Source organism: Vespa velutina, chromosome 9 (genome assembly GCF_912470025.1).
Source record: "Vespa velutina chromosome 9, iVesVel2.1, whole genome shotgun sequence".
NCBI lineage: Eukaryota > Metazoa > Arthropoda > Insecta > Hymenoptera > Vespidae > Vespa > Vespa velutina.
This window is the reverse complement of record NC_062196.1, coordinates 5,226,757-5,241,756: the sequence shown is the minus strand read 5'-3', so window position 1 is coordinate 5,241,756 and position 15,000 is coordinate 5,226,757. Positions and strand designations below refer to the sequence as shown.

Here is a 15,000-nt window from a genome sequence, read left to right as displayed (position 1 = left end):
ATTCTAATCCTTTTAATCGTCGAACTGTCTCTCTGCCTGTCTATCCTTAATTCATAGGTTTTTCTTTCAAAATATTTATTTCGATTTTTATACAAACGACGAGTATTACGTACGCATGTATCTCGTTTATTTATAGGAGCATACAATGTTTCGATATAATAAAATTGTTGATCTTTTTTTCTTTTCTTTTTTTTTTTTCTGAAACTAAATGATGACATTTAGATCCACGTGAGAAAAATATTTTCAAACGAAAAGATTAATTAATTCGAATACACGAATACGATCGATTAATTCATGGATTTGTTCGATTAATCTCATTTCTATTCCCTTTCGATCGATACTATTCCTGATTTTATTATTTCGACAACTGAGATAGATAATCCAATTCCGGTCGTACGATTTTCTTTAAATCCACATATATAAAATCATGCGTCATTGATAAATACGTAGATTGTTGCTTTGAAAAGAAAAGAGAAGAAAAAAAAAAAAAAAAAAAAAAAAAAAAAAAAAAAAAAAAAAAAGAAAAAAAGAAGAAAAAAAGACGAAGAAGAGAAAAAGAAAGGAAACAAAAAATTAATGAATTCTTTTAAATCTATTCTTTTTAATTTAATACGCACGAAACTTAATGAATCGTGACATTCGATGAGATTTTTCATTTTCTATCGATGAGAATTGTTACCGTTTGTTCTCTCGTTTCAATGTTACGTCGATGTTTTAATTGACCGTGAGACTTCGTATAGAAATATATATATATATATATTTTTTTTATTATAAAAAAATTAGTATTAAAAAAAGAAATGTTATATATATATATATATATATATATATTTCTATTATTATTAATACAAAACAAAAAAAAAGGAAAAAAAAGCAAAACGTGAGAAAACATTACGCTCTCATCTCTCAAGAGATTTTTCGCGACAATACATTGTGAGAATATATAGAATATATTGTGAGAATATATTCGGAATATAATAATGTAAATAGATATATTTATTTTGATCGATTCGAGATCATTCAACTTTCATTCGTACGAAGAAAGAGAATCGACCTATCTTTACTACTACTACTGCATACTACAACTATATTTATACTATCTATATCGCTACTGACTACTTTACTCTACTACTTACGTGTCAAAGGACACGCTAGTATTTTTCTTCTTTTTTTTTTTTTTTGTTTTGTTTTGGTTTGTTTTCTTTTCTTTTCTTTTCTTTTCTTTAGGTTTTTCCTTTCCTTTTTAATATCGTCTTTTTTTTCCTTCTATTTTCTTCGTTTTCTTTTTTTTTTCCTTTTTTTATTTTTTCTTTTTTATCGCTCACGTTACTACTCGTTTGAACTCACCAAGGTCAGTTCCCAGAATTGTTGTAGGGTGAACGACATAAGCTGGATTAACATTGACCGTGTACAGTCCTCATGATATTTTCAGATGTTTGACGTCCTCGTTTTTAATCGGTAGACGTATGCAATATTACTTGTCGAAAAAGGAATGATTATTATTTGTTGAGAATAGATAATAGAGAATAGAAAAATGAAAGATAAAAATGAAAAGAGAAAGGAAAAAGTAACGATAGAGATATCGAAAAAGATTCGTATTGAATAGAAAAATGTATAATCAAATGACGATAATAAAGACGTCGTAGCACGTGACAGAGAAGTTTCGGAAAATTGCCTGTAACCTGGAAAAAAAAAATTTATAATCAACCGAAGTCTTGCGGTGATTAAAAAATCGATGCGATTTTAATTACGTGCCGTTGCATACTTCAATCTTAAATATCAATACCGAGAGGGTATAAAAACCGGTATTAAATCACGTATCCCTTTCTCCCTTGCTTCTTGTATTATTCATTTGCTTGTACATAGGGTATGTATATATATATATATATATATACATATCTAATAGGTACATATATAGGAGCGCGCATAAATATGAATCAAACCGAGAATATATGCAATGTAATGTAATGTATAATCGACGCGAATAGTTTTTCTTTCTTTCTCTTTTTTTTTTCTTTTTCTCTTTTTTTTCTTTTTTTATTATTATTATTATTATTATTATTATTATTATTCCGACGCGTGTCCGTACGTATTGATACGTGTTTACACTTTACTTATGTGCGTAAATACATGAATATGTATTTATATGCGGGTACGAGCTGTTAGAAATAATGGCGTAACATGTCGTCGTAGAAATGAAACAATTAAAGGAGAACGCAAATGTAGATGGACGCACTCATATATATAATAAACTTTCTACGTTTCACGTTTCTTATGCGATATCACTATGCGATATTAATCTAATATAACGTTTTATAATGAACTGAGGTTCAAGAAAAAAAAAAAAAAAAGAAAAAAAAAAAAGAAACAAATCGAACAAATTTTCCATCTTTTTTATTATACGAATAGAGAAATTTATTTTCTAAGATTCTGTCGCCTTTACGCATTTCGAATTTGTCGAGAGGGAGAAAATGCTTTTGAGCGAGCAAAGTGGGGATGACGGAAGGGGGATGGGGTTTTACCATCATCATCATCATCATCATCATCATAATCATCATCATCATCATCATCATCATCATCATCATCATCATCATCATCGTCGTCGTCATCATCATACGATTGTATAAATAAATCGTTAATGTATCTCGATTGAAAATAATTTTTCCAATGTAATTAAATGAAAATCATGAGTAACATGATTGGGGAAAAAAAGAACTAATCGTCTAATTATTCGGATGGACTCGATTATGAAATGAAGTTTTAAATTCTTCTCATTATATATAGATATATCGTACGTCGTATTAAAATATTTCAATATGGATAAATATATTGGAACAAATTATTAATCCTAATTCGATAATAAAAATATTATCTCTTTAAGAATAATCGTTTTTGCGAGTGAAACGCACGAAACGGATTTAATTATAATCGAACCTGATTTTAAAACGACGATGAGACGATTAAAAGTATCATAAATAAAAGATATTTCTCAGTAATCCTACATATATCGTCTACACGTATTCTCCTTCTTCTCTCTATCCAATTTTATATATATCCGATATATATATATATATATATATATATATATATATATATATCGGATTATAATATCAATTAATTCATCGAGTATTATTGTCAGAAGATTTGCGGTGACGAGTGAATCCCCGTTCATACTCTAACCACACACGCGTTAACATATGTATACACACAGCTGTACAAACACATACACATTCATTCATACACACACACACACACACACACACAAATATAGAGAGAAACATAGAAACAATTGAAAAATTTTTCTCCTAATTTCAATGTGGCCGTTGCCGGCGGCTGCGTCAGCGGGTAAAAATCAAACGTAAAAGTAGAACGCTGCCAATCGTTCGGCAAAGTGGAGGAGTCAAGTGCGAAATGGCGATGGAGACGGTAGAGTCGGGCTCTTCGATCTTTTTTTATTAACACTTTCTGACCCTTTTTTTTTTTTCTTTTTTATTTTTTTTCTTTTTTTTTTTTTTTTACTTTTTTTCCTTTTTCTCTCATTCCCTTTAACGTCTATTCTCGGAATGATAACCAGTGATACCTGGTTTTTCTTAGAACCGTAACGTACGTAAACTGTATATCTATGCACGAGCCTTATATATTACGTATGTAATAATTACGAAAGAAATTGTGTAATACGAAAGGTAAGAGAAATAGAAAAAGAAATGAAAAAGAAATAGAACGAGAAAGGAATAAAATGTGACTCTGATAGAGAAGTAAAATATCATTTTTAATTCGTACGCGTTTATTCGGAATAGTTTATTCGTGAATAAAGGAAAAATAAGATAACAATCCTGTGTTTTTCGTTTTTCAATTCAAAGAGATTCTACGTTTCTTTTTCTTTTCTTTTTTTTTTCTTTTTATTTTTTGTTTTTGTTTTTGTAAAATTTTTCCCCATCATTTATATTTTCCCTTACGTCTCCTGTTGATCCCTAGCATCACCAAATAATTATCAAATTTGACAAAGCCTGTCATTTACACGAAATGATTAATTTTTACTCGAAGAGGAAAAGAAAAAGAAAAAAAAAAGAAATACTCTATATTCTTTGATGGTTCGGAAATAATAATTACAGTAGATCTGAAAATGGAATTTTCGATTCTGTCATCGCAACAAAAAAAAGAAAAAAGAAAAAAAAAGAAAAGAAAAGAATGAAAAAAATAGGAAAAAGTAAAAAATTCACGAATCAGGCAATGCGCAAATTATTGTTTTAATTGAGCTCAAAGTTGATACGTGATGTCCTATGACCCATAGGCCATGACAATTAGGGTTAATCCAAGCGACACGATTTTATTATTGCATATTGAAAGGGACTTAAGAAAATTTATGACAAAATTTTTTAACGTTCCTTTTGCATTTGATGAAAAAAAAAATCCAGATCCTCTGAAATAGTTTCTCTCTTTTCTTTTATATTATCATTTATTATCACGGCAACAGAGATAATTAGACATTGCCGGATATTGGATATATATCTATAATCGATGCGTTAACGATATGGTACGATATATTATTATTATTATTTTCTCTTTTTATTTTTATTTATTTATTTATTTATTTTTTTTTTCTTTTTTCTACGAACATATCTCTGCAACGAGAAAATATACTTGTTCGAAAGAGCAAATTTATAGATGCTGATAAATCGAATAAATTTTTCTTTCTTTCTTTTCTTCCTCTTTTTTTTTCTTTTTTTTTTTTTTTTGATGTAGCTTAATAATGAATGAACGAACGAACGAACGAACGAACGAACGAACGAACGAACGAATGGAAAGAGAAAAAAGAAAAATATATTGAAATTCTATAAAGAATATATAAAAAAAAAAGAAAAAAAAAAAAAAAAAAAAAAAAAAAAAAAAAATTTAGAGATAGTTTTAACGAGATCATCTTTCAAGAATACCTTCCTATAAAAGGGTTCATAAAATAATAATCTTCATGTGACCTGAATACTGTTACCTTTAGTGTTATTATACACGTACTATAATATATATATATATATATATATATATATATATATATATATATATATATACATGGCATAGTATCAGGGAGCATAGTTATCGCATACCACTTCGAGACGAAAATGTGAAAGATGAGAAAATGAAAAAGGAGAATATGGTAAAAAGAATACGAAAAAAAAAGAGAACGAATACTCTTAAAAAAAGATTGCGATAATCATTAAGTATATCGTGCGCATCGTGCAATCAACCATCACGTTGAATTTTTGATCAATGAAAGTAACACGATGATGGTGACATTGAATGGTCGAATGTTTCTTTCATCGATCGAAAAAAAAAAAAGACAAATGAAAAGGAAAAAAAGAAAAAGGAAAAGAAAAAAGTTCAATGCAATGCGAAAACTTCTCTCTCTTTCTCTCTCTATTTTTCTCTTTCTCTCTTTCTCACTCTCTCTCTCTCTCTCTCTCTCTCTCTCTCTCTCTCTCTCTCTTTTTATCTATCTATCTATCTATCTATTTCTTTATGTGAAAATGAAAATAACGTGTAGATTACGATTATCATTATTTCGTGATTATATACGAATAAAAAGTAATACATTTGCGAATTTTTTTTCTTCCTTACGAAAGGACCATTCTGCGATAATTAATTACACAAAGTGTGTGGGAAAATAATTGCACGTTATGTTTGAACGTAGTAAACGCGCGTGCGTCCAAAAAAAAAAAAAGGAAAAAAAAAAAGAAAAAGAAAAGGGAAAAAAAAAGAAAAAGGAAATAAAGAAAAAATCGCCTGGAAAAAGAAAAGAAATGAAAGAAAAAAGAAGTATGAATCGTTAGTAACGGAAACGACTCTTGTTCTTTCTCTTGTACGAGTACGAGATACAATACAATAGAGAGATCGTCAATCAAATTCTTAGTGCCCGTCTTATAGCTCATCGTCCGTCCGAGTAGCTTTGTCCTTCTTTTTTTAACTTTCATTCAAAAAAAAAAAAAAAAAAAAAAAAAAAAGAAAGATAAAGAAAAAGATATCGGATGCTTCGAAGGCTGACGCGAAAAAATGGAGAAATGAAAAATAAAACCAAAAAAAAAAAGAGGATTCCTTTTTTTTTTTTTATCCTGCATTTGTTAATCTCCTATTTTACATCATGATATTAGATAAGTATTATAAAATTTATTGTAAAAATTCAATGATATTCAATTCTTCCCTAAGATATGTGTCTATGTATCTATATTATTTATACATAATATGTATATTATGTATATATTTATTATATACATTCATAAATTGTTATAATACGTGTGTTGTAATAGTTACCGCTACAAAATAATCTTAAGTATTATCAAATGTATCTGTTGGAGGCTTAAATAATAATTTTTCTTTTTCCTTATCACTCAAGCCATGATACTCTTTTCTTTTTAAATTTTTTCCTTTTCTTTTTTCTTAATCGACAAAAATTTTTCACTTCTTCATTTATATATATAATATATTATTATTATTATTATTATTATTATTATTATTATTATTATAAATATTCTTCATTTCTGTATCTTACGTATTCTTTATCCTTGTAAAACATTTCTTTGGACGATTCTCGAGCGATATATTTTAGATTGATTTTCAACGAAGTTAAATGGAAAACGATCCGATGATTGGATGGACGATGGAATAAGAGAGAAAGAGAAAGAGAAAGAGAGCGAGAGAGAGAGAGAGAGAGAGAGAGAGAGAGAGAGATAAAAAGAAATAATTGGTATTCAAGAAAAATCATTTCGCTCCTCTCGAAGAAGATGCTGGTTGGAGGAAACTTTTTTCTTATCTTTTCTTTTTTTTTCTTTTTTTCTTTTTATTCGTAAAATCTCTTTTTCGAGCACGAAAAGAGATTTATCATAGATCGTTAGAGATTTAAAGAAAATAATAAAAAATAAAAGAGAAGAAGAGAAAGAGGAAGAGATAGAGAAAGAGTGAGAGAGCGAGAGAGAGAGAGAGAGAGAGAGAGAGAGAGACGTTATGAAAAGGGAGGATATATGTATGTATATATGACATGCAATTGTTGAAGAGAATAAGAGCTCATGAGTGGTGTCGAGTGGCAACAATGTTTCTGTTGATTGTAAACGGCGACTGCAGTACGTTCGTCGCTTTAAGACGATTGCGTTGAGAGATTTTTATCTCGTTACTTTTTTTCTTTCCCTCTCTTTTCTTTTCTTTTATTTAACTTTTAATTTTCTTCTTTTTTTTTTTTTTTTCGTTTTTCTATTTTTTTCTTTTAATATTCCTTTTTTTTTTTTGCTTATTGCTATAATCTCTCTTATTCGTTGCAATTCGATCGTGTAATGTGCGCATCGTGTAATATGATTAAGCGTGTCGATATGTGTAAATACATGTGTACGCATGTATAATACGTGTATTATAAGAAAAAAAAAAAAAAAAAAAAAAAAAGAAAAAAAAAAGAAAAAAAAATGGCAGATGAACTGAGATACGTATAATAGTATCGATTCGGCCAAATTTCTTTTATATCGTACGTTTCCATCATATAATGCGTCATTATGTTCTCGTATGCTAATATTTTATTTGGAAAAATAAAGAGAATTGAAAGAGTTAATTCAATTAGCGTCAGTTAATTTTGGGAATGTGATGGAGATAATGCACAAGGAAATCATTTGATATTAATTTTCTCGTCATTATGATTATGTGTTAATAAATAATGATTAAGTATTGGTAATCTGTTCGATAGGTAGAAACATTATTCGGATCATATGGATATTGGATGTTAATTAATGTAATCGTGAATGATCGACGACCGATCGAGATATTTTTCTTTCTTTTTTTTTTTTTTTTTTTTTTTTTTTTTTTTTTTTTTTTTTTTTTTCAGATAAATGTCATTGCTTTGGGAATTTTTCTTTTCTTTTCTTTTTTTTCTCTTTCTTTTCTTTTCCCTCAAAATTTGGCCGACTGACTCAATAAAAGAACAAACTCTTTGCTCTGCTCGCGTCATTTCTGTTAGCATATGTACGCAAATCATTTTAATTCACGATAATTTATATCAACGTGTTAAAAATCGATAACGTAAGAATAACATAAAGGCAAGAGATATTTAGTCTTTTTTTTTTTTTTTTTTTTTTTTTATCCAATAGAATAATTGAATTGATCGAGAGAACAATTGAACGCTTGAACGTTATCGACGTTTGTTATATAAATTTTATTGGAAGAAGAAGGGAAGATTAAAAGAAAAAAGAAGAAGAAAAAAAAAAAAGAATAGAGAAAAGTAAAGAAAAAACTTTTCGAAATCTCATCGATAATGAAATTAAGCTCGATGAAGGGATATTTAATATTTTTTTGAAAGAAAAGAAATAAAAAAAGAAAAAAGAACTTATAATACGTGTACACACGCATATACATATATATATATATATATATATATATATATATATATATATATTTTTATGATGATGTAAATGCGACGTTCAATTGAGCGTAGCTAACTATGATATGTATATATGACATATATGTATGACATGTATGTATGACGTGTATGTATGATATGTATGTATGACATTCATGTATGACATGTATGTATATATGTATGCATATATGTATTTATGCACGTGTTATTTCCTTAAAACGTGGCGACGTGTTGAAAGTAAAACAACGATTTTTCACGGTAAAACATCACGTCAGCGTCGTATATTCTAATCGATTTCACGGTAAATATCCTCAGACTCAGTCACGCGATATAAAATTATGGATATATGTATATACGTATGTACATTTATGCATATATATATATATATATATATATATATGCATATATGTATGTATGTATGTATGTACATTTATGAATATATATATGCATATGTACACATTAACATACACACAAAACGCACACACCCACACACACACACACATATATATATATATATAGCCATTTATATGTTCCGAGAGCTCAAAGGATTTTTATCGTCATAAAATTTATAATTGAAATCGTAAAAAAGTGACATGATGACGGTAATTGAATCAACGATCTTTTTTTTTTGTTTTCTCTTTTTTGTTTTTTTGTTTTTTCTGCGGATATTGATGCAAATGAACAACGTTTTATGGGAGATCGACTCTGTTTTATTATTACGATCGATTTATTATTACTATTTAATTGGATTATGATATGAAATGGTTTTATTTATATTGTTGTATCGACAGATATATTAATATTTTAATAACATAGATCATTTATTACTCCATTTCGATATCGTAGAATATTTTATAATTATTATATAATGATAAATAATTAATGCTATCAAGGTATGATTTATGAAAATATTAATATAGAAAATATATATTTGTGTTAGAAATAATTATTAATAATCATAAGAAATAATTATTAATGTTATATGTGTTTAAAGTAAACTTTAAGGTTTTTATCATATTCTTCTAAGATAATTTAAATAATAATTACGATAGATACTTATTCTCTCTCTCCTGTTAGATCGATGATTCAATTTAAAATAGCAAAGAAAAAGAAAAAAAAAAAAAGAAAAAAAAGAAAAAAGGAAAAAGGAAAAAGAAAAAAGATCGTCCCGTTTGTTCTCTCTTTTTTTTTTTCTTTTATTTTTTTTTTATTCTTTTTTCTTTTTCTTTTTTAAATCTCACTTCTCCTCGTGCGTATATCGATCTCTCGTGACAATGATTATCACGTGACAATCTTTTCTTACTTTATAATTTTATTTATAATTCCTTTATAAATTTTTTTTTTTTTATACGTTTCGTGTATTATTTTATTATCTATTATCGGCGACTCGTGCGATATCGTTAATTTGAAAAATTAGCATAAGTGATATATAAGCGATATATATATATATATAATTCGAATAAAATCAAAGTCAAAGCTGGTACAGAACGAAAGCAAACGAAATTATATTGTGAACGCAATAATAGAAACTAATTTAATCGTGAAAGAAGCCTTTGCGCCCTATATTTGATTAAAATTAATATATTAAACGACACGTTGTCACAACGTCAAATTAAATTTATCCCTTATATCGATATAATTATATGCGAAAATTGAATGATAAAAAGAGGATAAAAGAAAAAAAAAAAAAAAAAAAGGAAGAAAACACAAAAAAACAAAAGAAAACGAAAAAGAATAATAACAATGTGGGAAATATTTCGAGATGACGGATGAGACTTTGGAGAGATTTTCTTTTTTATTTTTATCTATTTATTTATTTATTTTTTTTTTCTTTTTTTTTTTTTCTATAAGCAGATAATAAAATATTCCAGTGTAACGAATTGCACTAATCGACGAGCAATAGGATTATTATAACCATAATGGTTTTATGAACGTTTTTATGATGCTTAATATGCAGGATCGTTTTCATTTTAATATGTTTAAAAAGAAAAAAAAAATTATATATACATATATATATATATATATATATTTAAATAGTTGCAAAATTATAAATTCATTTTAATGGTACGTTGAATGAAGAAATATAAAATACGAACAATGCGAATAATGTAAGATAATTTTGGAAAATGATTTTCGTTTTTATTATTTCTTCTTTTACTTGTTTTTTTCTTTTTTTTTTAATTTTATTTTTTTTCCAAAAAAAGAAAAAAAAAAAAAGAAGAGAAAAATAAAATTGAAAAATTGTATATATATATATATTCTGCCATTACTGTAATCATTACTGAAAAATTAATGGTTTACAATAATCATTGAATTATTGACTTCATGCGTTACAAGATAAATATTTAGACGCAACGATCCATGCACTTCAAGCTTCACAAACGTCTTGACATTATCTGCATATATATATATTATATATAAACATATTATACATATGTATATAGGATGTAAATCTAATGTAGATCATATCAAAGATATTTTAATAAATATTTTGAAAAAATGTAAAAAGATTCTACAGTGATAGATTTGTTGATGTTATTAAATGTAATCAATATTGTTAATAATTTTTCTCTTTTAAAAAGATTTTCATTGAGATGAACAAAAAGTGATACTTCGAATGAGAACATATTTATTTATATGCTAAGACAAAAAATTTAATCAACAATGTAATATTATAATAGTCAATGAATTGTTAAGTATTCACGTTTACAAATGAACGAAAACCAATATGATTTAAATTTAATAAATCCTTTGCTCGTTTATCGACAAACTCGATATCATTCACTTCATTTCGATAATGTTAATTGTAAAATAAAATCTGATCGTACTCTCGGAAAGAATTTAAAATTATCCACATATGATTTTCTGCCTTGTTTATAGAAAAAAAAAAAAAAAAAAAAAAAAAAAAAAAAAGAATAAAAAAAAAAAAAATAAAATCGTTAATTCTTGTTTAACGAAATTTAACTAACTCATGTTAATGAAACACGCATATTTATACATGTAATACATTATATGTAATATTCGTATATATAAATAAATATGAAGTGAATGATGTTAGAAAAATTCCAGAATTTTTTAATTAACGGCGAAACAATATTAAAAATTTTATAAGAATTGAAGTGAAATGATATTTTATTCGATTCGAGTAACCAAAAATTTTTCCAAACATTTAAAAATATATCTCATAAATATATATAAACGTATGTACATACTTTATCGTACGTATCGTACGCTCTCCATGCTCATCTTTCCCGATAGTAAAGAATATAATAGAGAGAGAGAGCGAGAGAGAGAGAGAAAGAGAGAGAAAAAGAAGAATAAAAATGAAATAGAAAAAGAAAATAAGAAATGAGGTAAAACCTATCTCGCGTATCGCGAATAGCGATATTTTTTTACCGATAACGCGAAACCACGATATTTTCACCGATAAAGCGCATCGATACTCGAGCTATGCGAATTCTCGCAAAGTATTTTATATACATACATACATATATATACATATATATATATATATATATATATCGTGTCTATTTTTTTATACATATTGTTTAGTACTGTCTTTCTAGCACGCGTGGCTTTTCAGCAAGGCACAGACGACGATGTGGTTGCAGCGTACAATCGATCGTTTTAACAATCATTATATAACAGAGACATGTGCTGATCTTATGCATGTATCTACATATATACATATATATTTATATATATATATATATATAAAATATACATATATATGCATACACATATCACCACATCGAGCGGTGTTGTATACGTGTGTATATATATATACGTAGATATAGATATACATATAATTATACATATATATATATGTATATATGTATAATTATATGTATATATATATATATATATGTATATATATGTATATATAATACGGCAATCAACGACATCGAGAAAATCAACACGAGATTCTGACTGAATAGCACACATCCACTGTTAGTGCGGTTGCTCGCGTTTACGATATAAAGGATGTCCCAAGGTCGTTGCATGCTTAAACGTGCTTCGTTTTCTTTTTTCGTCAAAAAAAGGGAAAAAAGAAAATAAAAAAAAATAAAGAAAAAAAAAAAACAAATAATAAAAAGAAGAAATCGAGGGAGCCTAATTGTTCGAAACATTTAAAGTTGGACGAGAGAGAGAGAGAGAGACTCCTTTATCATTTGAGATTCCATTATTCCTTTCTCGCTCATCTTTTATTTTCTCTATGGAGCCCTCTCCTACCTCCCTCCACCCTTACTCCTGGCACTCATTCTTTCGACCTTTCGAATAGTGTCGAATACGGCCACGTACGATTTTAAAAGCAAAATACACCTGAATGTTACCATTTTGTTAATTGATTCTTGAGTAGAAAATGTAAATAAGTATCTATATTATACGTTTATTTCTGTCCAACGTGATTAACATTCTATTTAGTTTTGTTTGTTTTCTTTTTTTATTATATATATATATATATATATATATATATATATGTATGGAGGAAAATAAAATAATCCGTTTTACTTTTCTTTTTTTTTTTTTTATCGAAGTCATCGTAGTAAATCGCAGATACTATTACTTTTTTTTTTAATTTTTTTTTGTTTTTTTTTTTTTTTTCAATTTGGATACTTCGACGGTGAATTATTGAAGATTTCTGAGGCGGAGTTTTTTTCTTCTATTTTTTTTTTTTTTTCGACTTCACAAAAGAAAACTAATAATATCGTTTAACTTCAATAAATACGAAGGACGTTTGGTTTTATTAAATGCTTTTCGATCTTGGGTCATCCTGTATATAATATACCTATGTGTAAACATATATATATATATATATATATGCATATACACATATATAATATATGTATGTGTATGTATATATATATGTATATATATATGTATACGTAATACAGGTAAAAATACAGAGAAGTGCAAATCTTACGGCATCATAGATACGTGACGATAATAGATATACATATGTGTAGATATACAGACTGGTATATATAGGCCTTGCTGATGATGATTTATATTGCACTCACCATATTATAATCATCTATTTTGCTGATAGAGCGGAGAAAGATGTTGACCTGCACATTTGTCGGCCCATCTAATACGTCGACCGGAACAGAACAAAACAAATCGATTAATTAAGTCAGTCGCCTCCGTGAACAACCGAGCTTTGCTTATTTGCTTTTCATTTTATCTTTTTATTTATTTATTTATTTATTTTTTTTGCTTCTATTTTTTTTTTTTTTACTTTTTTTTTACTTTTATTTATTTATTTTTTTTTGTTTAGCTTTTACTTTTCCTTTCCCCCGTCGTCGAAATCAAATTCGTACTTTTTTTATTTTTATCTATTTTTTAATTTTTTTTTTTTAGCCGTATGTTTTATCCTTTTTTACTTTTTTTTTTTTTTTTTTTTTTTTTTTTTTTTTTTTTCCCCTATTATCATCCATCTTCTTCGTTTCCTTTCCTTTCGTTCATTTCCTCCTTCTCTCCTTTCGTTCCTTTTGTTATATTTTCTCTTTCTTTTATCTCGATTGAAAATGTTATCTTGCGACCCTTGCGTTTATTTATTTATTTATTTTTTTTTTTTTTTCTTTTTGCTTTTCTTATCTTTCACGTACGTTTTGCTCGTTTTCTTGCGAAAGGGAGAAAAGAATTAAAAAAGAAAAAAAAAAAATTATCTCTTTCCGCATCATCTGAATGTCAATTCGAAAACGAAAGGGGTTAACGATAATATGGAAATGTGGGGAACGAGCGAGAGAACGAAGTGAAGAAAAAAAAAAGAAAAAAAAGTACAGGAGAAAAATTAGAGCACGCAACGTGCTCTATTACAAAATCACATGTCATTTTATAGAGCGAAGAAGCGACTTTTTTTTTCGATTTATCATGTATGATTCTTTTCTGAAAGTTTCAAACATTTCTCCTGAGATCGTAACGATTATTAATCTGTCGCTTCTATCGTCGATGTTTTATATTTTCTTTATTTTAATTATATTAATAAAAAGTAAAAGTCATCGTCTTCGTACGATCGATGTTTCTGATAACGATTAGGATCGATGAAAAAAAAAATGAGAGAGAGAGAGAGCGAAATGAATGAAAAAGTGAAAGAGAAAGAGAGAGACAGAGAGAGCGAAATGAATGAAAGAATGAGAGAGAGAGAGAGAGAGAGAGAAAGAGAGATTTGAAATATTGCAATAAAAAACAAATCCGCATTACCATTCGTCTCTCGTAATAGTCTTGTGCTATTACATGATAAAACGTCATTGATAACCAGAGTCTTCTAATGATTATGCGATGTCTGATGTAATATCTAATTCTAAGAGAAAAATAAAATTGATAGAAAGATAGATAGAGCAATAGAGGAAGAATGAGAAATTGAAAGTGACAGAGAAAGAGAAAGAGATAAAAATAGATAGATAGATAGATAAAAAGAGAGAGAGAGAGAGAGAGAGAGAAAGACAGAGTGTTTGTGTGTGTGTATGACAAAAAAAAAGAAAAAAAAAAAAAAGGAAGAAGAAAGAAATAGTAACGCGCATAGTGGGTTATTGTTCGAAGCTAGATGATGAATCATATGAATCGTACGAATCATATCAGTAGTGGGTGAGGATGAGGGTGGTGGTGGTGGTGGTGGT

General features: G+C 27.5%; 1 protein-coding gene and 1 long non-coding RNA gene across 2 annotated transcripts in view; both read right to left on the bottom strand.

Moving 5' to 3' along the window:
• The window catches only part of LOC124951811, a 5,092-nt gene extending 3,623 nt beyond the window's left edge, over positions 1-1,469 (bottom strand). The window contains exons 1-2 of the long non-coding RNA XR_007101723.1: positions 1,345-1,469; positions 1-403 (exon numbers count right to left, since the gene is read on the bottom strand). The exon at positions 1-403 is cut by the window's left edge and continues 3,623 nt beyond it. This is a non-coding gene — a long non-coding RNA (uncharacterized LOC124951811). The remainder of the gene's footprint in view (positions 404-1,344) is intronic.
• LOC124951810 (glutamate-gated chloride channel) overlaps positions 1-15,000 on the bottom strand; it is a 90,342-nt gene that overhangs the window by 18,354 nt on the left and 56,988 nt on the right.